The following is a 27,242-nucleotide window of genomic DNA, read 5'->3' on the forward strand; positions in this document are numbered from 1 at the left end:
TACTGTGGTATGTGACAGATGAATTTCTGATCCTGTTTAACTGACTTGATTAGGGCCATGGTTCTCATTGTGTGGCTGATGCACCTGACACACCAAATTTCCTGGGAGCCCAAAGGATGGAAACACACCTTCTCAGGCCTCACCTCAGGCCCACCCGAGTGAGAGACGTGGGCACAGCTGCAGTAGGGGCCCTGGGCTGTGTGGCCTGAATCCAAGTGCACACGTAGCCCAGGCATCGCTGGCATGAGTGTGCTCCCTGTAGGTTAGCCCTACCTGCGCTACCTGCTCTGTGGCAGCGTCTTTCCGGCTGCAGAGTTCTTAGAGGAAGCTCATCCCTCCGCCCTCCTCACCTGTGCTGACACGCGCACAATGTGTGGCCATTCTTCCTTCTGAACTTGGACAGGGCATCTGCCCGCACTCATCAGGCGAGGCCTCGGCTCTCAGAGCAAAATGACGGCTCCTGCTGCGAGCATAGAGCTTTTAAGTCGGAATCAAGATTTCCTCGCCTTTCCCGAGGAGCTTTGAAAACTCCTTGCTTTAGGTAGAGGGCTGAGGGCTTCAGAATGAAAAAGGGGAATTGGCCAGAGGGGTCACCACGCCCGCAGCGTTTCAGATGCACGCTGAATCAATCACGCGCGCACAAGCGTGTCCCGCCCCCCTCAGGCGGCGGATCGCTTTCCTGTTCCTTGAAGCCAAGTTCTGTCTCATGGTCCTGGAAAGCGCTTCGGCGCGGTGAGTCCTTGTCAGCCAAATTGGCCGCTGGAGTTTCAGTTCACGGGGCCAGCAGGTCAGTGAGGGAGGAGGGAGGCGTAGAAAGGGCTTTGGCCTGGGCGGGACGAGTCTCCCGCTCCAGCCCTGGGGAGGCCACAGATACTTGAGCATGTTGCTTCGTCTCCCTGCCGCTCAACCCCGTGTCTGGGAAATGGGACGTAGATTTGGATTAGCTCCTAAAGCATGTTTGAACAGGCTCATAATATGACTGTGCCCGACACAAGTTAGGGGCTGGCATGTACAGCCGTGGTGGGTTAAGCCTCTGCTTGAGGTGCCAGCATTCCATATGGGCCCTGGCTCCTGTCCCGGCTGCTCCTCCTCTGACCCGGCTCCCTGATAATAGCCTGGGAGAGCAGTGAAGTTGGCCGGAGCGCATGAGCCCCTGCACTGGCGTGGGAGACCCGGGAGAAGCTCCTGGCTTCCGACTGGCCCAGTTGCGGCCATCTGGGGAGTGAACCAGCGAATGGAACACCTCTCTCTCTGCCTCTCTCTCTCTGTAACTCTACCTCTCAAATAACTAAATAAATGTTAAAACAAAATACGTGGCTGGTGCCGCGGCTCACTAGGCTAATCCTCGGCCTGTGGCGTCTGCACCCCAAATTCTGGTCCCGGTCGGGGCGCCGGATTCTGTCCCGGTTGCTCCTCTTCAAGTCTAGCTCTCTGCTGTGGCCCAAGAGTGCAGTGGAGGATGGCCCAAGTGCTTGGGCCCTGCACCCACACGGGAGACCAGGGGGAAGCACCTGGCTCCTGCCTTCGGATCGGCGCAGCGTGCTGGCCGTAGCAACTACTTGAAGGGTGAACCAACAGAAAAAGACCTTTCTCTCTCTCTCTCACTGTCTAACTCTGCCTGTCAAAAAAAAAAAAAAAAAAAAAAAAAGTGAGAAATTGGGAATTCCTGAGGACATGTGAACAGAGTGGCTGGAACCTAGAATGGGAAAATCTAGATATTAAATTAGATGCTGAGAGTTTGGACAGCTAGAGGAAGCCTGAGTGAGGTAGACTCAAATGTTCTTTCTTGCTGTGTTAGGCAGAAGGAGGAAGCGGTAGGAGTGAAAAATGAGGTGTAGGGAGGGTTTGGGGCAGCTCACGGGGATGGGGAAGCATAACGCCGTTACACTCCACCACTGCACCCTCGGCCCCTGATGCTGAGGTTTCCTAAGTCCCTGCACACTGTGGCCTCCCCTGCCTCGACTTGCAGGAGACGTGCTGCAGTCAAGTGGACCCCCCCCCTCCCCAACCCACTTCCCCCTACTTCACTGACATGGTCAGGACACGTGTAATGGCTACACTGGCATTCAATCAGTGCATGCAATTGGAAAATCTGACTTAAAATCAAAAAAATTCTGTTCCACAGAAGATACCTTTAAATGAATGAAAAGATAATTCCCAATAAGAAAGACACAAAGAATTAATATCCAGAATACATAAAGAATTGCTTTAATTCAAAAAGAAGAAGACAATAAGGTTAGTCAAATGGGCAAAATGTTCAGGAGACAGTTTGCTGAAGTAGACACATCTACTGCTAATAAATGCATAAAACTAAGATTAGATGCTGTTTCACACCATCAGCTTGGCAAAAATCTAGCAATCTGACAGTACCAATTTTTGGCTAAAATGTGGAGTAATGGCATGTCTTTATCCATTGCTGTTGTGATGAAAATTGGAGAAACACACTGGAGAAAAAATTTGGCAACTTCTGTCATGTTGAAGATATGTACACACTGTTACTTAGAAGTATGCTTCTAGATATAGATCCTAGATGAATTCACATATATGCACATACATATACATGCGTGTGTATCCACATATACACCTCCGCAGAGATACACACACATACATGTCAGCAGCCATGAAAAATAGCAATCAGAGCAATTGTCTGTAATAGTAAAATATTGAAAACTTCCCAAAGTCCATCCAGAGGAAACATCAATTGTGCTGTCTATAATGGAATTTCATGTGGCAGAGAAAAGGAATGAACTCGACTACATGAATCAATATGGATTAATTCCACAAACAAAATATTGATCAAAGAAAGCAATCTGCAAATGAATATTTGCAGTAAATCTATATGCAAAAATCCTAGGAGCGTTTCTCTCTCTCTGTCTCATAGTGAGAGAGAAGGAGAGGAAAGAGGAAGTGAAGTGAATGATAAACCCCTGGAATAGGGACAGAGCTTCTCCTGGGAGACAGCAGTGGAGGAGGAATGCAGAGGGCCCTGTAGAGGAATTTAACTGTGTTGGCGACAGGTCAGTTTCTAGACTGGGTGGTGAGTACTGGAGTGTTTGCAGTGTTATCCTTTATCCCGCTTTGTGTGTCTTAAGCATTAGAAAATCAATTCAACAGTTGCAGCACTACTGGCTGCCAACCCAGTCATGTGCCCTTCCCCAGAGACTAACCAGGACTGAACGAATCCTACTGTGCTAATACCACCTCCCTTTGCCAGACACTCATTTCTCCTACTTCCCTTCTACATAAAGGGAGAAAAATGACCCAATTTCAGGCCTAAGGGGAAGTGTGTTGGGGTGAAGGGCATGGTTCTGGCAAGCTTTTATTTTCTGATAAAAAGAATTTCATTGGCTCCTGTCTCTTCTTTCTTTTAGGGATGTTGCTAAGAACATGTGATACTTGCAACCGTGGCAGCCATTTTGCAATCATGATTGCAGGGGCAGAGCCAACGCTTTGAGGATGGTGGAAGAAAAGGGTGGTCAAAGCTTCCATAGCTCATGACATAGTGGAGTCTGGAATGAGCTTTGGAGTCAATTAGAGCCCCCAGATTGTTTGTAAGTAAGCAGTCATTGTCTTATTGGTTCCAGCTATTGGTGATGTGGCTTTTTGTTACTTGGGGTCAACAACCTTCCTGACACAAAATTCATTCTTTTCGCTTTATTGTTGGGTTTGCAGGGCTATGAAAACACATATACCAGATGCTTTCTTTCCTTCAATCTCCACCCTTCCCTCCCCATACAGGGCCCCTTCTCTCCCTGGTGAGAGAGAGGCTTTTTCCTTAAAATCTTTTTTGGAATGGGTTCTCTGATGCCTTCCTAGAGTTCCTAAGGTAACGCCTTCCTTCTGGCCCCCAAATGTCCTCTCCCTGGTTCCATCACAATGCTTCCTTGCTTATCATGTCCAGTACCGTGTTCCACTGTAAGTCCCTGTAAACCTGGCGCCATCTGTTTTCATTTCTGGGTTTCTAATGGTTGGTAAGGTGCTGGGCACGTCATGGGTACCTAATAGCAGCTTGTTAGGATGAGTGACGTCCGAACAGTCAAGTAGTGACGTGGGTGGTGAGGAGGAGAGGGATGGGGAAGGGGACCATCAAACGGTCTTTCCATAGATGAATGCTGCAAAAGGAACTCTTGTCTTAACAGCTCTTTAATGCAATACTACATCAGTCACATTTACTAATGATTTTATGTGTTCGATAGCATCGCGTTTAAGCTCACTAGCCTATTTAAATCCTGGTTTCCTTCCATTTTCCCATCCTAATAAGGTTTAAGTGACAATTGCTAAGGATCTATTTTGTAAGGAGATAAATGAATGCATAGGTGATCCTGCACTCTTACAAAGTGGTTGCTCTACCAGGACTTGAACTACGGGAGTGTGGGCTACATGTATTATTAGACAGATACTCCTGTGTGTTAGAAAAGACAGAGCAAGAGCAAATGCATTATTTAATTCAGATGAGTTAAACATTTGCTGCAGTGTTTCTATCAGTACATCATGAGAATAGAATAGCAATTTCATGAAATATTTTTTTCTGTCTTTGGAAAGCCTTTTATTATTTTCTTTTTCTTTTGTTAGTAGCTATTGTGTGTGTGTGTGTGTGTGTGTGTGTGTAGGGGAGGATCATCAGAGATGAATGAGAGGCAAGCAGCATCAATATGCAGAATAACCTCTGGATAGCAATGCATTGGGAAGCCTGAATTAACTTTTTATGTAGCCAGGGCGCTGGGACCATTAACTGGTGGACAGGTAGAGGAGGACATGCTTTAGTTGAGAGAAGATTCTAGCTGTAGCAGAAATAGGCTGAGACAGAAAGCCCGTTTCTAGCAGACCTCCAGTCTGTAGAGGGTCAATTGAAAAACCTTACTTATGTAAATGTAGGTGAATGATAATCCTAGCAACATTTTATAGGATGCTCATTATTTACTGAGCGTGTGCAGACTCAGCGCTTGACATCAGTATTTCAGTTAAATTCACGAAAGTCCTAGGTGCTAGGTCCTATCTGCTATTATTTCCATTTTGTAGAAAAGAAAGCAGGCTCAGGAGACTTCTGCAGGGGTCACAGAGCCAGCAAGGAGAGGAGGTTCCCATTTTCCTGAGAACTGGGTGTAACTATCATGTTGTGGGTTTGGTGGATGTTGGCTCTCCTTTCTGTAGGTAGAGTTCTAGAAGGGAGAGGGCAGCTTGTAGGGGCCCTCAACCTCTGCTGGCCCAAAGTTGACACCAGGACAGGCTGATTTCAACCAAGTTCCAAGAGCAGTGGAGGGCAAATAGAGTCCTTGATAAATTTGTCATCAGTCTGGAGAGCTGGGCCCCATGGGTCAGCCAGGCACACGGTCAGAAAGGAAGAAGCTGGCATGGCGGTCTTGGGTCTGAGATATTGTGGCTGCTGGAGTCTGGGCCTTGGAGTTTTATGACGCATAGTAGGATCTTCTGTCTTCCTGTGGCGGATGGGGAGGCAAGTGAGATGCATTTTTGCCTGTGTCACTTTTTGCCCATGAGCGGTCTTCCCAGGATGCCAGGGAATTCTGTGCTGCACAGTACAGAAAATTGCTGACCTCCAAACCCTCCCCCTGTCTCAGGGATGACTCTTGGCTTCACCTGCTCGGCCTGTCTTTTCCCACTGTCTTGTGAGCAAATCTCTTGTCACCGTTGCCCTCTACACTCTGGCCCTACTGCTTGCCATTTAAATGCATGTTCTTTGTCCTTTGTTTCTCTTTCCATTGACTACCATGGCTTTCAGTGTTAAGGACCTTCTTTAAGCCTCAGCTCTTTAAAAGAAAGCATAAAGAGAATGGGACCCAGGAATTTCTGATCAAGATTCTGATACAAGAAGAATGTTCCCTGAGCACCTCCAACGACTCTGGTGGCAACCACTTGTCCTGCCCCCAACTGCCCTGAGCATCTGCACAAGCAAGACATGCCTGAGCTGAGGATAGCTGCTACTTGTCCTCTCCACATGTGCAGCCTTGACCCCCAAACAGGCAAAGTGCGGAGATGGGCGTGAGGGCTGAGCCTGTGTCCTGTTCAGAATTTGCAGAGGGGCTGATTAGCTGATGTTCTACTGAAAGCAATGCTTCCCTCAGGATGTTGTTCTGAAGAGAAGGGGGGGGAGGCTGGTTCAGGAGGCATAGGGACCTGTGTGCACCAAGTAGGCTGGGTGACTGGAGATGGCAGTTCCAACTTCTTCATTGGTGGAAAGGACATATTCTTTTCTAGTCCATATCTCCTCTTGGCCAGTGCAGGTCAGCCATGATTCCAGTGGCAACAATCAGCTGCAAAAAGCTGGGGATCTGTTTCTGTTTTATTCACTTAAAGTGGAGCCATCAACAGGCCTCCTTATGCTTCTCTGGGAAGATCCAGGAGGTGACTTGGGCACTTCCTCTAACAGCCCATGAGATCATGCATGCTGACAACCGGTGATCTTGGCAAAAGGATCATCAACTTTCCACAAATGATGTCTTCTTAAATCATTGTGGGTTCTAGAAATGTGTGGAGATTAGGATTAAAAATCTCCACTCCCACACCACCATCACGAATTTTCTCATTTTTGTCTTGATGCTCAAAAGAACATAGTTGTGCTGTGAAAGAAGCAATGAGAAATAACTTTATGGGGGGTATTCTTGTCAATCGGCTGTGGCCCTTTCAAGAGTGACTTAGTTGTTTGTAAATGGTGAGCCTATTCTAGTACCAACATCACTAATTGATTAAATTCTGTTCACTGAACAGTGACTACATCCCAGGCTAGTTGTGGAGGGAATGACTATATTATTCTGCATTCTGGTTTGTTTGTGTATTTGCATTTTTGTTGGTTGGCATCCTTTCTGTCCCTTAGCCCTCTCTAGTTCTCCCCTCTCTTGGTTTTATTGACTGCTGCGCCAACAGAGAGGGGCCACTATGGCACCACCTTGGCCCTGGGAGAGCTCACTTCTGCTCAGGGCTTTCTCTCCAAATGTGCATCAGACCAGGCACATCCTTTATGCTCTGGGGCTGCCCCATCGGTCAGGTGAGGCCCATGACTTGGAGTCCTGTTAGTCTCCTTTCCAATTCTAACATTTCTGGCCCTCTGTAGTAGTTTAGTAGTTGAAGCTTTTTTATCTGCAGATTTTCTTTCAAGAAGACATTTGTTTGTTGTCATTTATGAAAGTAGCTTCATTATGTTAAGTGCCTCTAAGCAGTTTTTTTTTCTTACTGTGGGATTTTGTTTATAGTGGCTTCTCACCATGCTATCATCATGTCTTCAAAAGCCCGAGTCTTTAGCCCTTAGTGCTTTGCAAACACTGAGGGCCTTTTACTTCTCAGAGAGGTGTCACCTCGCACACATTCTGTTTTGTTTCTATTGCGTGTACTCTCCTAATAGCTATAGGTGTCCTGTGCGTGAGGAAACCATCTTCCAGCAAGGGTTAGGGGTGCTGATCTCCACTTCCTCCTCAGACTGGCCCCACTCTGGGCATAGGTTTCTTGAGATGTCCAAGAAACATGGCCATGCTGCAGGTCCAGTTGGGATTTGCAGTTAATTGAAAGGAACTTAGAAAAGTCTTGGTGGATTAGGGTTGAATTCAAGTCAACTGTAGAAATCTACCCTGGTGTACTGGCCGGCCATGTGCTCACAAGGCTGCTGGCCCAAGAAGGATGAGGTGGCTCCAAGTACAGGACGAGTTCAGGGTATCTGGAAGAGCACTACTGGGTTACCTGTTCTTTCACATCTGCTTTAAGAACTGAAAAGGTAGGTGACTCCCTGCAGCCCTGTTTACTTCCTTACACTTGATTGACTGAAGGTGAATGCTTGACCCAGTTTCTTCCCTGAAAATTTAGAATTGGGGTATAGCAAGAGAGTCACACTTTGTGGGTGGCTGGACCATCCCAAAGGAGATGGGGGCTTGGTGAATTCTACCAGGTAGAGAAAACTTATACTGCAAGAGAGAAGCATAAATAAGCAGCTGTGATTGTGTGTGTATACAAGTGTTTGCAATACTGACACGAGAGATGGAGCAATGATATTGTTCCTAGTTCTTTTTGGGTCCTCTGAGACCTGTCTACATTTCTGTCCTCAAGGCACTGTTATGTAGTTTAGGTTAGATTCTGTTACTTGCAAACAAAAGAGCCCTTTCCGATAACTCTGTTAGTCTAGTTAGATAGATATAGGCTGTAGGCCTATATTGAAGATTAACATCTCTTCAATGTACTTTACCACTTGCCCAGTAATTCATTCAGCAAACGTATACTGAGCTCTACCTCCTCTGAGCACTGTGCTAGGTTCCTTGCAGAAGTTGTTGAGCAACCCAGACACAGTGCCTGACTTCACAGACCCCTTGGGCTGAGAAAGGAGACGGAGATGGTGCATTGGTTTACCAGGCTGCCAAGTAAGTTACTACAAACTTGGAAGCTTAAACAACAGATATGAATTCTCTCTTGGTTCTGGAAGTCAAAAGTCTGAAATCCAAATGTTCGCAATGCCATGCCTACTCTGCAGGCTCAAGGGGAGAGGCCTTTCTTGCCTCCCCCAACTTCAGGTGACTCCAGTTGTTCCGCAGCATTGGTGGCGCCACTCCAACAAATGCTTCTGACTTCACACGGGCTTTTGGCCTTTCTGCACATCTGTTATGGGAACATTTCCTTTGGGCTCACCAGAATGACCAGGATGATTTCATTTCGTGTTCCCTAACTTAATTCTATTTACAAAGACCTTTTCTTCAAATAAGGTCACGTTCGCAGGCTCTGGAGTTTAGGACAGGAACGTATCTCTTGGGGAACCATCATTCAACCCCTACAGGTGGTGGAGAATTGTTACGAGTGTGAGTGTTAGAGGGGATTAGCAGGGTTCTCAGGAAATTGATGAAACAGCCTCTTCTTTGGAGGTCAGAGGAAGTGACATCAGGTTCTTGGTAGATGAGAGCCGGGGCAGATGATAGATGGGTGCAAAGACAGACAGAGGCTCCCCTTGGGAGGTAGAAATGGAAGTGAAACTTACACAGCGGAGTGGCCACAGGGAAGCAGAGCAGAGCCAGGCACTGGAGAGAGAGGTGGGCTCTGAGGGCACAGCCTAAGCTGCTTAGTGCTGAAGTTTGGACTCCAGCAGCTGTGGGGCTGACTTCAGCGCCTGTAAGGTGATCTGATTTGCATTTAAAAGGATTTCCTTGGCTACACTTTTTGCCCCTCAGTGCCCTGCTCCCTAATTTACTAATGATGGCCAGCAACATGGTTGGTGGGAAGCCCCAACAGCACTGGGAGCCTCGGGTAGGGGAAGATGCATCCAAAGTATCTGATCGCACCTTGCCTCCACGCCATCCGCTTCTGCCTTAATTTTGCTTTTGGAGGTTATAAATCAGTAAAATATCACCTCAAGGCCTAAGATACCAAAGGCAATTTTCTATCGTGAAAAATAAGAGGCGTCTTTGCTGTTCTGACATTTATTATACCCAGGCGCCTTATTTTTCCTAATGAACGTTTCCTTCTCTCCTTATGCTTATCGGTTTTAACCCAGCCATTTACCACCTCCGACCTGCTGATTAGGGGGCTGGCAATGAGCTTCCATCACTGTCAGGGAAGGGGGAAAAAATTGCAAAGTAAATGGCAAGATGCTGCCGCGATAGTGAGCAGCGAGGTCTGCAGTACTCTAGAGATTGTGAGACCCAGTGAAATTCTCTCTCCCTGCAGGGAGGTGGTAGCTGCCATGTGACGGAGGCAGTCAAATGGGCCCCTGATTAACTCGGTTTCTATTGATGCAAATAATCCTGCCGGAGCCTGCAATGGCTAATGCATTTTGGAACTGTGGGTTCCCATTGATAGCACAAAATCGTGGAGAGGAAAGCCATTTTCATAATATTAATATTGGAATTACAGAATCGGGTCACTTAAAGGAATGGTGCTGACTCAGTGAACGCAGCGTGGCCTTGAATGTGGAGATTAGGACGGAGCAAAACGCAGCGCAGATCTTCCGCAGCTATCTCATGGTGTAAACACACGTCCCCTTACCCTTTTCTTTTTCAAAGAGAAAGAGCATTAACAATGACTCTAGCTAAATACAATTCTCAGGTGAATTCGTTACGAAGGACAGCACTGTTCAGTGTGCTGAGGACCTGCCAGTGTGATGTTTTCTTTTTTTCGTTGATTAAGCTTTGGGTTTTACCTTCCTTGCCCATGCTGTGGCTTAATGTCCAAGCACTAGCACAATGTCTCCCAGCGCTCTCTAAATGAACGATTAAAATTGCAAACGAAGAGCAATAAACGCCCCCTGAATGTACTTGCCCGTGAAGATCAAGAGTGAGGAATTCTGTGCAGATCTCTTAGGGCCTTCGGCTGGGTACAGCAGGTCGCAGTGAGCTCCTGTGATCCTTGTTGGGCAGGGATTCTGGGGGCAGGGAGGAGTGGGTGGGAGGGGATAGTTGGTGGGAGCCAAGGACACACTATCAGTTTCAGACACTTTTATCATCCACAAAGGAAACTTTGCCCATAGTCATTCCACACCCAGCTCTAGCAACCACTGAAAAGCCTGTGTTTTTTGTCTTCTCTCTCCTCCTCCCCTTCCCCCTGCCCATTTTCCTATTAATGTCACTAGAACTCATTTAGTCACATGTGGTGGTAGAGAGCTTACCTGACTTATTCTGTGTGGGGAGGAGCAAAGGGACCATGGCTAGCTACCATAGACCCCAGTTTTAATGCCCTCCCTCCACTTTTGGGCAGCTGTGGGCTCCGTGGCTGTAGACAAGGATCGAGAGCCCAACAACCTTGTGTTAAGTCATACGTCACCTCTCCTATAAGCCTCAGTTTTCTTGTCTATAAAACAGAGACAGGAAAAAGCTCCTACCTTATGAGCTTGTGAGAACCAAATGATTTTTGACCGTTTCTTAGAACGGACATTGTCACAGAGTAAGTGCCTAACAAACATATAATAGAATAACGTGACCTTCAGTAGGTGCTTAGTTCCTGTGACATCAAGTTCATGGGCAATGAGATCTGAAGACCTGGTTGGCACACTTGCTGTGGGCATTGAATGAGACACAGTTTTAAGTTGGGCTTCCCACTGATTGTCACTGGTGTGTGAGTCTTTCCATGATAAAAGCAGGCCTGGGAGAAGTAGGTCTTCTCTCCCTTTTCCTGGCTTCCGGGAACAAGGCCAGGGCACTTCCATCTCGTACCATCCAGGTCATTGTTCTTTTCAAAGTAAGCAGCCCCAGGTGCTTGGACAGTTTCTCACATGACCTAATTTCTGAGACCACTCCTGACACTCCAGTAACCTCCCTTGATGATAGTCCGATTTGTCGCTCACTGTCCTTGTTAAATTTAGAGCTCAGAGCAGAGCCCAACAGTCCCCGTCCGGATGTTTCCATTCCTGGTTCCTTCTTCAAATTCATGTTTTGGTGACTCCAGTCTTCCTCCTTGTCAGCCAGCACAACCTCTACATGTGTTGGAAGCTTTTAGAACAAGGAGTGACAACATGCAGCTCACTGAAGACTCACTCGGTGCCAGAGCCTGAGTGTGGCAGCAGAGTTCTGGCCGAGGCGTTGAAGGCCTTGTGTGCCTGAGCCCTTGTCTGTCCCTGTTTTCTCAGCCCTTCCTTCTTGCCACTCACCCTGTCCACTGCCCTCTGCCCACCCTGCATACTTTGCTGTTCTCCAAATGTGCCCAGTTTTCTCCATGCCCTTGCTGGTCCTCCTCGTGGGAGGGTTTTTCCTGATATTGTCATGGCTGAATGCATTACATTCTGCCTAAATGCATCTTCGAAGATCGCTCTACCTGTGTCTTCCTCCCCACTTTATTTTTCTTCACAGCACTTAGTTTACTCAACTTCTAGTCCCTGCTTATTTGTTTATTGTTACTTGTGTGTGCCTCCTGCTAGATGTAAGGCTCTACAGGGAGGGAGCATGGTCGGTCTCTGTTCTGTAATCCCAGTGCCTTCAACAGTGCCTGGCACAAGTGGGTCCTCAGTAAATATTTATTGAATACATAAATCAGAAGTAATGAATAGTGTTGAGAAAAGAACACAGCTCCCAGAAGCCAGGAGCCGGTCTGGCACCCAGACAGGACCATGGTGTTTGCCTCCTAAACACAGCCAGTTTCAAAGAGCAGGGACAGCAAAGGCTGCGCTGTGACCCTGAGGGATGCCAGCCACAACAAGCAGATGAAACGAGGACGTTGTCTGGGCCACAAAAATGACCGACCCCCTGCCGACCCTGGCGCGTACTCAGGACTGCCGCTGCCTTCCCACACCGTGGTCTCCTGTAGTCCAGGTGGGCACTGGTAGGCAGACCAGTCACAGGACCGCCCTCCACTTCCTGACGCACTCCCTGGCCTCCAGCTCTGAGTGATGTGGGGGTACGGTGTAGGGAAGGGAGGTGTGCTATAAGCTTGTGAGTGGGTCTTGACTTCAGTGAGCCGCGACACTGGACACACACTTTCTCCAGACCACAGCCTCGCTTGCTCCAGCTCTTCCTTCCTCCTTCATGTCCCTATCTTGTGGCCCTAGTTTTGTGTTTGTCAAGGCACCTGTTGGGGGCTCTGTGTAGAATCTCCCCACTGGTGCTCCAGCTTCCTGGCAGCTTTGCTGTAACAAATCTAACCCCTTAAGGGGCAACAGCATCCTTGGGCAGAATACAGAAATCAGGGCACAGTGCGGTAAGCAAAGGGTGATAAATTTCCCTGTGTACTAAATGTTTCACAATAACAAAAAAGCAACCTCTGTCTTAAAATAGGCTTTTCTTTTCTTTTCAATGTGGTTTTTTTTTCCCCCTGGAGCAGACAAATTGGCGAAGTCGGGGTGGGCAGCCATGGCTTTCCTCAGTATGGGATAGATTTCAGGGCGGTGGGCGCAGTGGGGCGTGCAGATGCGGTGGCTGCAGCCCAGGGCACTCATTCATCAGGGGGCAGGTGCGGAGAAAGGTGGCTGGCGAAAGCAGCCTTGGAGAAAGCTCTCACCTTGGAGAGTAAGTAATGCAGGCAGGGCTGTCTTGGGCTCCTGCGATTATACCTGAACTCTCACTACCTTTGGGCTGGCCCTGGGGACTTGGGCTGGGGCTTTCCTGGCCTAGTTTGTGGGGTCCACAGTGCTGGGGCCCGGGAGGGCTGGAGCTGTGGGGCGTACGTGCGTTTGCTCAGGTGGGCTTTGTTCTCCTGTGCGGGACTCAGGAGCTTTGCCTGGCTGACATTTAAACAGAACCTTCTTCTGAGGGGAAGGCCAGACGTCCCACTGCCAGGGAAGCTGGCTGGGCCAGCGCATGTTCTGTGAATTGGTAAAGTTTCAGGTGTAAAAAAAATTGAGCAGAAAGTAGAATTTGCATCATATGCTTTGTCCTCCCCCCTTCTCCTCTTTCCCCTCTTAAATATATATATTATTTACTTGAAAGGCAGAACAACTTAAATATTTATTTATTTGAAAGGCAGAGCAACAGAGAGAGGGGAAGAACCAAAGAGATCTTCCATCTGCTGGTTCACTCCCTAAATGGCCACAACACGCAGGTCTGGGCCAGACTGGAACCAGGAGCTGGGAACTCTGTCCTGGGCTGCTGTGTGGGTGGCAGGGGCCCAGGCACTTGGGCCAGCCTTCACTGCCTTCCCAGGCGCATTATTTATTTATTTTTGACAGGCAGAGTTAATGAGAGAGAGAGAGAGAGAGAGAGAGAGAAAGGTCTTCCTTCCGTTGGTTCACCCCCCCAAATGGCCACCATGGCTGGCACACTGCGCCGATCCGAAGCCAGGAACCAGGTGCTTCCTCCTGGTCTCCCATGTGGGTGCAGGGCCCAAGCACTTGGGCATTCTCCACTGCCTTCCTGGGCCACAGCAGAGAGCTGGATTGGAAGAGGAACAACCGGGACAGAACCAGCACCCCAACCGGGACTAGAACCCAGAGTACCAGCACCACAGGTAGAGGATTAGCCTAGTGAGCCGCGGCACCGGCTCCCGGGTGCATTTTTAGTGAGCTGAATGGGAGGGGTGCAGCTGGGATATGAAGCTACATGTCAATGTGGGCTGCAGCTGTGATGAGCTGCAGATGAAGCTGCTGCATCCCAAGCCAGCCGCCAGTTTCCCTGTTAACATCTTGCTTTGGTGTGGTGCATTTGCTGCAATTGATGAGCCAGTACTGGGACACTGTCACCAAGTCAGGTCCGTAGTTGGCGTTGGGTTGGCCCTTTGCAGTGCACGTGTTGTAGGTTTTGCCAGATGCGTGCTGTGCTATACTGCCACTACACTGTCCTGTGGTAGCCAGGAGTGGGAGCCTCCCAGGAGCAGGGAGCAGGTTGTATGTGCCAAGCAGCTACCTGGGTGTAGCCGGCGCCCCGTCTCCTGGTGACACGCTGTCTGTCAGCAATGATGCTTGTCCCTGTGGGGTGAGGTGATCAGAGCTGCTGACAGACACGCAGGGGGGTGTCACCAACTCCTAAGGGAGGTCACTAGGGGAGGACTTGAATGTCCTCTGAAACAGGTGGGGCAGCTTGCTGTCCCCTCACCACCCACCTGCATGTCTCTGCCTATCAGCCTTTTGAGTTCAAAGGGGTTTTGGGTTATGGAGGAGGGGACTTGCATTCATGTGGGGCAGTGGATGAAGCCCAGCAGTGCCACAATCTGTGGCAAAGGAGGCGTCCTGTCTCGTGCTGTCAAGCACCATAGGTCCTATGGAGGCCGTGCCCATCAGTGGTGGTGGGAGCTCAGCCTCCAGGTGGCCCATGTCAGGTCCCCACAGACACAGTGTTCCCTGGGCAGAGGCCTTTCCTTTTCCGTGGGTGACATTCTCAGGACTGCCAATGCTGCCAATGAGTGGGTCCCAGGGTTGCTGGCCCCCTACTCGAGCCCCTGGGGACTGAACCTACATCCTCCTTAGCTCTGCATCATTCGAGTAGCCTGAGTCTCCTTTTCTTTCTCAGTGGAGCACCCCAACAAGGGGCGAGGCTGATGGACTTTGGAATGGGAATAGCTGGGAGTCCTGTTTGAAATGATCATTTTTCTTTTCAAGATTTTATCCGAAAAGTAGAGTTATAAAGGGAGGGAGAGACAGAGAGGGAGAGGGAGGGGGAGAGGGAGATCATTAATCCACTGGTTTACTCCTCAAGTGGCTATGGGCCAGGCTGGAGCCAGGAGCCTGGAACACCTGGTCTCCCACATGGGTGACGAGGACCCTAGTACTTGGGCCACCATCTCCTGCTTTCCGAAGCTTGTTAACAGGGAGCTATATAGGAAGTAGAGCAGCTGGAACACAGGATGCTAGTGTCACAGGCAGTGTCTTAACCCAGGACACAACAAAACAGTCTTTTTAAAAATGAAACTTCTTGAGGTTTAACTCAGGCCTTCAGTCAAACGTGGTGATCAAATGCTGCAGCCCGAGACAGGAGCCCTTGAAGGCAACATAGGACAAGGATCTGCTGGGACACAGTGAGATGAAGTGACAGGGCTTGAAGAAGTGGTTACAAGGAGACACAGAGGGGGAGCAGCAGCTGTGGGCTCGGAGTGTGAGTTCAAGCCAACAACAGCAGCTGGGACTGCTTTTTGCAGCATGAAATGCTTCTTGTGCGCCCTCAGAAAGATGAGAGGAGATACATGAAAGTCATAGCATGGGGCGCAGATTGTGGTGGGTGAGCATGGAAATGTTATCTGACATCTGGAGAACCTTATAGGCCCATTTTACTGACGGGAAAGCTGAGGGGGCACAGATGTTAAGAAAACAACCAAGGACATACACTGCGAAGGCCCGTGCTGATTTGAGACCGGATCCACTGGCTTCCATAGCTTCTGGTTTCCCTCTTGCATTTTGAAGGCATCTTGCAGTTGCTTGGGGGTGAATCTAAGAAGGTGAAATGCTTACTGAGCTTTTTTTTTAATTAATTAATTTATTTGAAAGGCAGAGTTAGAGGCAGAGAGACAAAAGAGAGAGGTCTTCCATCCTCTGATTTACTCCCCAGATGGCTGCAAGAGCTGGGGCTGCGCGGATCTGAAGCCAGGAGCTTCTTCTGGGTCTCCCACATGGGTGCAGGGGCCCAAGGACTTGGGCCATCTTCTATTGCTTTCCCAGGCCACAGCAGAGAGCTGGATCGGAAGTGGAGCAGCCGGAAATTGAACCAGCGCCAACATGGGATGCCGGCACTGCAGGTGGCGGCTTTACCCACTACGCCACAGCGCCGGCCCTTTAAAAAAGGAGCAGAAATACTACAGAAAGTGACAGGGTGAAAAGAGCCAGCATTTGCTGAACACTGCTTGTCGCCAGAGTTGTTCCAAGAGCTTTCTCTCCAAGAATTAGCTCATTTAGTCCTCAAAAACAATGATATTGCTTATTGTCATGATGATAATTGTGCTCATTTTCAGATGAGAAGACAGAGCTTCTGAGAAGTTATTTGCTCAAATCAAGTGGGTCAGCTTCTACGGAGCCAGATCAGGGCTGCAGCCTGACAGTGCGAGTCACTGCTGATGGAGCCTCACTGCCCTCGGGCCGTGTGCCAGACGCCTGCCCACACCCTGGATTAGAGCCTCATCCCCAGTTTGGTGAGGGTGAATATGTATTTCACTGTACAAATAAAGAAACAGAATCTCGGAGAAGTCAAACAGTTTATCCCTGGCCACACGGCTCTTGGGAGAGAGAGCTGGAACTTGATCCCAGCTCTGTCTGAATGTAAAGCTTGGGCTGTTTCTCATGCGTTGGTGGCTGCCACACACATCTGAATTATCCAGGCAGCATTTATAAAACAGATTTCCGGGCCCCACCCCTGGAGGCTGATGTAGAAGCCTGGGGCATGCCTGGGGATCAGCATTTTTAGACATTTGCAGTAACAAGAGCCACTGTATCCTACCACAGTTCAATGAGGGTGGTGGTGTGAAGCCAGCCTACCCAGCCTCCTGAGAGATGGTGGGAGGTGCAACACACCACATCCCTGCCTCCTCTCCTATTGGTTTGCTGTGTGAACGCTAAGACAATCATACCATTTATTGCTTGGTTTCCATCCATATAAAACCAGCAGCTAATGCAGGTGTCTCCTCTGTTTCAGTTGGAATAGGGAGAGGATTAACCAAAACAAATGTCCATCTGCAGAATGTTTGGATGGCTTTGGACAGAATGTGCCCACTGGTGCACTGGTAGCACTGGCCCACAGACACGATGGAGGAAGTCCTGGCAGGTTAACTCCTTTCTCTGGCCCTCAGTTTCCATGTCTGTCATGTGAGTGTGTTGAGTGATCAGCATTTCTCTGAACATGATCTAGAACGTGCTGCACTGACAACACTTGCATTGCTTTTTAGAAATGCAGATCCACTAGAATGTAAGCTCATGACTGCAAGGGATGGTTTGTTCAGTGGCATGTCTCCAGACCCAGGACAGAGATTGGCACATAGCTGGAACTTTTAAATTTTTGCTGAATGAGTGAATGAATTTTTGGAACCAGTCCAGCCCTACTGCACTAGCATCTTGGGGGTGGGATTAGAATCTTCATCTATAAGAGCCCTAGGTGATTTTTATTTGTGTTTGATAACCACTGAATTGGGTAGTGCGGTGGTTTGTATTCGGTGTTGGTGGGTCCTCTGCAGGCGTGTGGGACAACTTGGTCCCCAGTGTGGTGATGCTGACAGGTGGTAGAACCTTTAAGAGGTGGGGCCCAGTGGGAGATGATGAAGATGGGGGCGGGCACAACACTATTTTAAAGAGCTTAATGCTTTTCTCCTGGAATTCAGTCTCACTCCATCTCAGGAAGTCTCTCAAGAACCAGCCTGCACCTCCCCCGAATCCCTCTGGCTTCCTGTGTCACTGTGTGACTTCTTCTGCATGGATCATTTCCTTTTCTGCTTCTCTGCCATGCTGACACAGCCAGGGGGCCTTACCAGAGCTGGTGTCATGCTGTTTGGACCTTCTAGTCCCCAGAATCAGGAGCCAAATAAGCCTCTTTTGTTTTTTAAAGATTTATTTATTTATTTGAAAGGCAGAGTTACATAGAGAGAGGGAGAGGGAGAGAGAGAGAAAAAGAGAGAGGGAGAAGGAGGTGACTTCCATCCGCTGGTTCACTCCCCAAGTGGCCGCAACAGTCAGAGCTGTGCTGATTCGAAGCCAGGAGCCAGGAGCTTCCTCCAGATCTCCCAGCAGGGGCCCAAGGACTTGGGCCATCTTCTGCTGCTTTCCCAGGCCACAGCAGAGAGCTGGATCAGAAGTGGAGCAGCTGAGACTTGAACCTGTGCCCATATGGGATGAGGGCACTGCAGGTGAAAGCTTTACCCACTGTGCCACAGTGCTGGACACAACTCAGGATTTTCTGCTGTAGCAACAACAACAACAACAACAAACAAAAAGACTGATCCAGGCAGCTTCCACCATCTTTTATTTATTTATTTATTTCTGCATTTCCTTGGACATTACCGTGACTGGTGAGAGCCACACTTTTTTCTTTCAAAAGGGGGATAAAGAACTGCCTAGAAGCTCCCGTTTTTATTTATTTCCTCCTTAATTGTGCAAAGGCCATGGGAGCAGTCAGGCTTTAAGACCTGTGGGACAGATGGAGCTGGGGGCATCTGGGACCAGAGGTGTGGCCGTGTGTTCTGCAGCAGTCCTTCAGCTTTTCTTGCAGCCTTGTCGGGAGTGCAAGGTGCATTCCCTGGGGGACATACTGCCCTCTCCACAGCATGATCCTCGTGTTGGGGGTGCAGGCCACATTGCCACACTGCTCTGCGGGCATTGCTGTTCACGGAGCTACCCTGATAATTCAAATGCACGTAGGGCTCTGGGTCATCTTGGGTGCCAGTCCATCAGAAGACTTCTTATTGACTCCCCACAAGGGTCCAGGGGACCAAGTGAGATTGAAATCTGCACATCCATCCCTTCTGCATGGCCAGCTGCTCCTGTCTGTCTGCCTATGGGAAGACCCCAAGGGAATCAAGTCATGTTCTAGAAGGTGCCTTGGTGAGATCCTGGAGTCTGATAGATGTTTCTCAACCCTGGTTGTGCAACAGGCTGCTCGAGAGAACTTTAGGTGGAAGACTAATGCCTGTTCCGTGGGAAACCTGTCCATGTGAGCCTCCAGGGTGGGGATAGGGAGCGCATGTATTAAAAGGGTTTTGAAGTGGTTCTTATGCATAGGCAGGGTTGCAAATTGCCAATTAGATGGAGCTGATGTTGAGTTGGCTTTCAAGGCTGCTTCCTTGGGTTGTCTTTGCTCTGTCCATTATGTTTTTTTTTTTTTTAATTCAGTAATATACTTTCTTTTTTAAGAGTAGTTTTAGGTTTATATAAAAATGGAGGACAAGTAGAAATGATTCCCAGGTACCTGCCACAGCCTCCCTTAGCCATGCCTTTCTCAATACAAATTTGCATGAGTGGCTGTGACCAGAGGATGACTGATTTCCTCACCTTAAAAGACGCTCCCTAACATTGCTCATGCACAAGTCTAGATTCGGCACAAGTTCCATGGATGCTCCTTGAGTAAATTGGCGGAGTCCCTGGCTTCTTTGTGGCTGCAGTGTACATGGAGGGGCAGACTCATCCACTCGGCTTGCAAGTCAGCGTGCAGAACTGCTGGTGTACGCTTTTCGGGTAGAACCTTCCTGTCCCAGGCACACGTCTGCAAGGCGATGGCATGTGTGCGCATACAGGAGAGGGCTCAGGAAGAGATTTGAAAAGAATCGTGCTCAAACCTTTCTGCTGCGCTCCTTCTTTCTCAAATTTTCCTCAGCTTCCTGAGAATCTTATTTTCGGCTTATTTCTCAACTTCTTAGATATGAAAACTTTTCACTAGGGGGCACTTCAAGACTGAGTAAGGAAAAAAAACCCAACAACTTGGTGACAATAGATTCCCTTTCACCATTAACTAGGTAAACAGTCCTGCACAAAACAAAATATAAAAAATACATAAGGAATTAAATATGTATTTAGCTGAAACTATGATTCAATTTCTGTGCGTTGTTTTCTGTGGTGGTCTCGGACTTACTGGCAAGCAACTGGAGGATCAGCATAATAATAATGACAGTGATAAGAGTCTCTGCAGCTGGCTGAAGACAGGCATGTTGCTTACTGCAGTGTTGTGTGCAACTGTGTGTCTGAAGCTTTCATTCATTTGTTCATGCATTCACTTGCTCATTCCGCTTAAGAAACAAAGAGACATGGAGCTGGTCTGTCCCAGCGAACCAATGGCGGACTCAGCTCCAAGAGGTCATTGTTCTATTTTTCGAGTGGTTGAATTGCAGAAACTAGAATTCAGAAGACTGTACTCCTGGGCACGGGCCAGAGTGTGGCTGCTCAGACAAAGTAGATCCCAGAAGCCCAGCTGTGAGTTCTCTGAAGTGAAGAACGGGTAATTTAGAAGTGCCTAGCTTCTTCCCTGAAGACACATGACCACACTGTTCTCAAGGCTGTGAACAGATGACTCAAAATCAAGCTCATTCCTGGAAAAATCTCTCAAATCCAGTGTTGTTCCCTCTTCCTGAGTTGATATTTTCCCTCTCTGCTCTGGCCTCATCTTACCTTTTCTCTCACTTGCTCCAGCCAACCTGGTTCACTGAAACATTTACATAGGATATATCTTTGTCCTGAGGCTACAGAGAGGGGGTTCTAGCAGACCCCCATGGCATTGCAATGCTGTGGGACATGTGTGAGATGACAAAGGGTGTGCAGGAAGGCACCGGGGCAAGTATCTAGGAGGGTTTTTAGAGCGGGAGTGATGAATAGTGTTTTAGAAGCTGCACAGGGGCCGCTTTCCAGGCTCAGGGAAAAGCATGTGCAAAGTCCTGGGGGCCTAAAACCACAAAGCAAGTGTGGGCACCTGGAAGTGGTTAGAAATAACCGGGCCTAAGGTATGAAAGGAGGAGGAGAGAGGGAGAAGGCTGAAGGGTTGGTGTTTCAGAGCTACCCTAAAAGGTGACCGTTCGGCTCACTGTGCTTCCAGTAGCACTAGATTCCCCTTAGTTTCTGCAGGATCTTAGTGAATTCCCCTCTGCTCTCTGCTTTTATCACATCATGGCATCGCTTTATCCATTTTTAGTCCATCAACAAACATCCATGGAATGACCACTCTTTACTAGGCCCTCCTGTAGCCGCTGGGATGCGATGGTGAGCACCAATCATGATGGTAAGCCATTTTAGAAATAAGCCAGAGATTTTGCAGCAGACTGAGTTTTGGGGACAGTCAGGTGTCTCTCCTTGGAGCAGCCCCTGAGGTGATGTGGTTGCCTGGCCCACAGTGGGTCTGGCCTACTGCCTTGGTCCCAGTGTCTCTGGAGAGCCAGCTCCCTCTTGTCTTGTTCTTTCATGGTCTCAGTGAAGATCTGGTAGTTGCTTCTTTTTCTATTTTTCTTTTCAGCATGCACTGTCCATGTGTTCTAGCAAGACATCCTGCCTGGGTGGGGTTTTCTTGGTAACTTCAGTGTGTCCCAGATAGGAAGCCTCTTGGGGGCCAGCTAGGGAGATCTGTACATTGTAACCACATCTGAGCCCCGGATCTCAGATGTTTCTTTTTATTTCTGAGCTACTCCTAAGTGTCCCCGAGTGTGGTGTTTCCTAGATCTTTGGTAACAAGTCGGTGCACACTGTGCGCCTTAGATACCAGAAGCACTTTGTCTACAGGGCCATGGTTTCTCTGAAGCCTCCCTGTAGGGGAGCATCCTTTCATATCTTCCTGTGGTTGCAGGCAATCCTGGCAATCCATGTTTCTCACTGTGTGACAGCATCACTCCTGTCTCTGCCTCCATCATCCCATGACCTTTCTCTAGGTGTGTGTTTCCAGTCTCTGTCTCCTTAATAGGAAACCAGCCCTTGAGGGGCTGACCCTACCTTAACTTGATTATATCTGCAAAGACGTTATTTCCGAATAAGATTACATCACAAGGCTTCAACATATCTTTCTGGGGAACACAGTTGAAGCCACAGTTCTGGATGAGAGAAGCAAAGATTTCTTATGATGACTCTTAAACCAGTTTCTTTCCCTCATATAAGAAGCAGAGTTCAGGGGTCTCCCAGCAGCCCTCATGCCATGAAGCCTTGTTCTCTCTTGGGAAGTGTGGCTCATTATTTCAGGGACTCTATCAATGGGTGCTGAGGGCCAGACAGTAAAGAAAATGGGACTGCTGAGTTCTAGGGCACGGAGAGAGAGACAAAGAGACTCTGCTGCTTGCTGTCATCTTTCTTTTTCTTTCTTTTTTTTTTTTTTGCTGATCCCTGCTACAGTTTGCTCCTCAGCTGGCGAGCAGGCTGGGTGCCTGGTGCCTGGTGCTAGGTTGACGTATATATATCCCATTTTACAATGTCCGCCTCTGTTTTCCATACCTGGCCTTCCTCATTTTCCCACTTACATCCTGGCAATGCCTCAGGGGAGAAAGGCGATGCAGTATGTCTTGGTGGGCAGGGCCAAGGGCTGGCGGGATGTTTCCTGACTGCCCATCAGTTTAGGAGAAGCAGAGCTTTCTCTGCACTGAGTTGGGACAAAACGCAAACATCAGAGATACCAAGTGCAGCTTTCTCACTGTGCAGCGGACTGCCGGCATGCATGGGAAGCTGGTGATTCTCATTGATCGGTGTCAACATTCTAGAAACGTCTAGGAGACAGCAAGGTTATGTAATTGGTCCAGAGTGGGGCGGAGCGGGGCAGGTACTTTGGCTTCTCTGAAGTGAGATATTTATGAATCTTGTCTGTAAAACAAACTGATTGTTTTGGTGCACTTATCTTTTTGAGTGTCTATGTTTAAACAGGCTTCTAGCCATTGTGTGTGCAGCTTTGAATACATCAGCTCCTCTCACCGTCTCGTCTGTGCAGGGTGAAGTGGGTGGGAAGGTGGGTGGCATCTGGCTCTCGTGCATCCTCCTAGCACAGCACCTTTTCAGTGGGTTCCTCTGGGCACTGCCTAGATCTCCTTCTCTTCCCACCTGGGCTGGCGCGTTCTCCAGCAGAGCACTTAGGAGACCTGCTGAGATGTGAAGTGCGCAGGGTGTGGGGCGGTTTTTGCTGCTGTGCTCGGCAATGCCGACTGCTTTTTACAAACACATTAAACATTCATATCTACAGAATGGGCAGTTTTATAGTGCACAAGCACGCCTTTCTTGGACATGGATTAATTTATTTTTTATTAATGTAACCTTAGCATGCCACATATTTCTCATGGAGCTCTAGATCTGAAAGGCCTTGGCTGGACCCAATGAATACTTTATGATTGCATTTAAGACAAAGGGAACCAATAAACTCACCCCAATTTACATTTCAGTAGAGTCTCATAAGTAATGCATGCATGCATGCTGCTCGCCTCGCCACTGTCTCCCGGATTGCCTTTAATACCTCATCACAGGCGCGACCTTTCCAGGAGGCACAGAACACAGAAGTGTTCTCCTCAAATTGTTTTCCTTTTCTTCCCTCAACTACTTGAAACTTCTTTCTGAGGCCGTGAATAGATAACCACAAAGAGCTGCTCACTGCAAATCCTGTGCCTGCTTTCTCCCTCACTGAGCCTTGTATGCCCGCGATTTCAGCCTCCACCTCTATGCAATGCATGTGGGAGGGTGCCTCAAAAGCTCATGAAAAAATGGAAAGGAATGATAAATTTATTTTGGTGCCAAAAAACTTGGAAACCCACATATGCAGGACTCTTTAAAAAGTTTATGGGGAATGTATATTATGAAGACATTTAGCATGAATCTCAAATTTTTTTGCACCAAAAATAAATTTATCTTTTCGTTCCATATGCATTTGTGTATCATTTTTATCTCTGTCCATCTATCATCGATCTCTATATCTATCCATCCATCCATTCATCTATCCATCTCTATCTCCATCCAGCTTCATCATCAGTATCCATCTATATTCTATCATCCATCTATGATGTTCTTAGGATGTTACTCTTGGAACATGCCCACCTGTTGTGAGGCAGCCAGTGCAACAGGGAGAAGCCACATGCTGCTCTTCCAGCCAACATCCCCAGCCAAAATGCTAACCAGCCGTCAGTATAAATTCCAGATATGTGAGAAGAGACGGCTTTCGCTGGTTGCAGCCTCCCACTATTGAGCTGCCTCAGTGATGCTGAGTGGAGCAGAGATGAGCTGCCCTGCTGAGCCCTGTCCAAACTGCAGAAACATAAGCAGCCCAAACTATTATTATTTAAAGCCACAGTTTGTTGTGTGACTGTTGTATAGCAAAGGTGAGTGGAACACTGTCCTCTCACACTTTTAGTTTTTTTAAAAATTATCTATCACTATGAGGATTTACTTTTACTTGTTTATTATTTGTCTCCTCCATTAAATATAAGTTGCATGAGGGAAGAAACTTTTTCTGTCTTCTCTATTATTTCACCCCAGTGCCTATAAGAGAGCTTGGCACATAGTGGGGACTTGGTAGATATTTCTTGAATGAATAACAATCTTGAATCCACTGAACTGTATTCCATATTTTCCATCTTTCCTCTCCTCTCTGGCTCCTGTAACTCAATCTTTCTCTTTCTTTCATCTTCCTCTGTTCTTTCTTTCATATTCTCTCTATTATTATTTTTCCTTTAAAGTTTAAAAAATGTTTTTTTAGACACTCAGGTATTACGTAAACACATCTTCCTTATAAAGAGTTCAGGTTAAGCTAGATTCTCCTTTGTTCACAACCCACCCCCAAACCTGGCCCTCCTGCCCTCACATCCCCCCACCCCTTTGTCTCCTTGGCTCTGGTCGTGTAGAGCAATGAGGGTCATCTTCCCTCTCTCACCAAGGATGCCGCTTCCTAGCCTGCTCCCCTGCCTTCACAGTCCCCTTTTCTAACACATCCTTCACATGCCAGATGAATTGTTCCCACACTCCACTCTGAGGACCTTGCCCCTAAAGCTTCCCGAGGCACCTGGTTGCCTAGAAGTCAGTGTGGAAACTCTAAAGCCTGGAGCTCAGATGTGCACAGCCCGAGCCCTTGCTAAGCTTTTGGTTCCTGCCTTCTTCGTCTGTGAATCATCTGCTCCAGTTATGGTGGTTTCTTCCCGGCCTCTGAAGGTCCTCTGACTTCCCACTTCTGCTTTGTGGCAGAGACGTGATTTTCATGTCTTCAATGCCTTCTTAATTCTGTCCTCCTATCCATAGACATCTGTTTTCTAAGTCCTTGGAAGGGAGTCATCCCTGTCCCTTCTTTGAAGAGACTGCTCTCCTGTGGGCTTTAACCACATACTGTCTTCTCTCTGCTGCTGTTGGGTGGCAGCCAATCTTCTCAGCTAGAGTGCACAGGCACCATGTTGTGTCTGTCCCATGGGTTCATAGAGCCAGAACAACTGAAAGGCTTCTAGAAGGTTCTGTTGCTACTTGTATGTTCATCTAATGGCACCAGGGAGAGGACCTAGTAGATGCCTCTGGGCCCATATACTTTCTGGATGTGGTGACATTGGCTGGGTGGGTGATGGAGGTATGCAGTTTCGGAGGTTTCTCCTCCCAGCCTCACTTGCCTTGGTTGGGATCTTTGAACTCTAGGGGGAGGTGTTCTTCTGTTTGGAACCCCCCACAGGGTGCACCATACTTGCTGATGGCAGAGCCGTGACTGCAGGTTCTACCTGTCTTTGACAGGGAGCAGCAGGAGGACGTGGGGCAGAAGAGGGGAACAGGTCTACCTGGGATGATGGGGCTGTGTGTGGTCTTCCCAGAACCTCATTAATTCCATCATTTATTCAACACATTCATCAAATATGTATTGAACTCTGTATATATTGGCCAGGAGTATTCATTGGGCTAGGCATAGGATGGGGAACACATCGGACACTTGGCCCTTGTTCTGACAGTTTATAGTCTATGTAAGGCATGGGCTGATGAGTGTCGGGTAAACAATGATAAGCCAGCATGGTCACGGGGTGCTGGACATCAGCTGGGAAATCATGACCACATAAAGGGATGTGGGCCTAGCTTTGGGGAGTTTGGGGAAGGGCCCCTAGGAAAAGGAACCCTGAGGCCAGATTGGAAGAATTTTCCAGGTGATTTCGGGAGAAAGAGGAACCAGACTAAGGAAGATGAGAGAGAGGGAGAGGGAGAGGGGGAGGGGGAGGGAGGGAGGGAAGAAGGGGGAGGGAGGGAGAGGGAAGGAGGGAGGGATGGAAAGAGAGAGAGAGAGGGTGAATGAGAATATGGGATGGGAGGGGAGAAGGGCGAAGGGGAGAGGAAGAGAGGACCAACGATCTCAAATCAGGAAACCTGCAAAGAACAAGAACTTGGCATCTGTTTACAGGGGTTAGACATAACAGACAGAATTGTTGTTAGAGCTTCAACTTGTTCCTGTAAAGAACAGGAGGGCAGTGCAGCGTCTTTATCTCAGACTCTTTGTGATGGTACCTGCCTGGGCCCCCAGCAGGTACAGACTACGGTACAGCACTGCGGTCATTTTCATGTCTGTGCATTGAGAACCCAAGCCAGATGTTGCCCCCTTTACCTACAGGTCAGACTTTGACCTTGACACAAAATCCATTTCTTCTTAGGCTTCTCCAAAAAGGCCCCACTGAGCAGCTGGGTTTTGCTGTTGCTTTGCTGAGGATGCGTGGGGGCTCGGGGAGGGCTCGTGCAGCAGAGCCAGGACATCTCACTCACCACACGTGGGTCTCTTTTCTTTCCCAGACTCCTTGGATGTGCCCTGCACTTGGACTCTCATCTCTCCTCTCCTCCCTCCTCTCCCGCATCTCAGAAGCAGAGCAGCCACTTCCAGCTCAAGTGGACCTGCCCCTCCTGCTTCTCTAATCCCAGGCCTGGCTGACCCAGCCCCTGCGTGAGTTTATCAAAGCATTCACCTGACAAAAGTGGGTCTCTCCCTGGGGGAAGGATTCTCGTGCTCGCTTCTAAAAGAAAAAAAATAGTACTGTGCAGGGGAAAGATAAAATAAGCTTGGAAATGCTGGCAGCTGGTGAGGCTTGTCGTGTGGTCAGGGGGTCTGTGCCAGCTGACAGTGAGTTGAGGGAGAACCTTCCTCACATCTGTACACCTGTGAGCAACTCTCCCTGGGGCTCACAAAAGCATTTCTGCAGGTGGTGAGCTCACCTGCAGGGGAGAGACATTTCTTTGAACTTGTATCATGCATGGTCCAGCCCTGGCTTTTGTCTGCTTTGCTTACTGCCTTTTCTTCTACTTCTCGTGTTTTACCCTTGACATTCAGTATTTACTGAAGGCCTGTTCTGTGCTAACAATGCAAGTAGGCATTCAGTAAGGAGAGAAATACTTTCTAATGGGTGTAGGAGACTTTACGTGGGCTGCGGCACCTTGTCCCCTTTTTCTAGCAGGAGCTCACTTCTCATCACTATGGTGACGCTTGGCAGTGTTGTGTCTGTCATGCACCCTCACAGCCAGCATCTGACCAGGCCAGGTCCATGGGGCT

At 48.4% G+C, this 27,242-nt stretch overlaps 1 long non-coding RNA gene across 4 annotated transcripts; it reads left to right on the forward strand.

Annotated features, from left to right (window-relative positions):
* Positions 1-26,942, forward strand: LOC149127705 (uncharacterized). Of its 4 annotated transcripts, none has more exons than XR_016229841.1 (3): positions 1-787; positions 3,372-3,555; positions 16,285-16,514. It is a non-coding gene; the product is annotated as an uncharacterized LOC149127705 (long non-coding RNA). The 4 variants fall into 4 exon arrangements; XR_016229842.1 differs by lacking the exon at positions 16,285-16,514 and adding an exon at positions 26,492-26,942 and having other exon boundaries at positions 2-787; positions 3,372-3,551; XR_016229843.1 differs by having other exon boundaries at positions 48-732; positions 3,372-3,551; positions 16,285-16,512.
* The last annotated feature ends 300 nt before the right edge of the window (positions 26,943-27,242 follow it).

The sequence above is a fragment of the Oryctolagus cuniculus genome, chromosome 2 (assembly GCF_051225735.1).
Source record: "Oryctolagus cuniculus isolate XC-2025 breed Fujian yellow rabbit chromosome 2, ASM5122573v1, whole genome shotgun sequence".
Lineage (NCBI taxonomy): Eukaryota > Metazoa > Chordata > Mammalia > Lagomorpha > Leporidae > Oryctolagus > Oryctolagus cuniculus.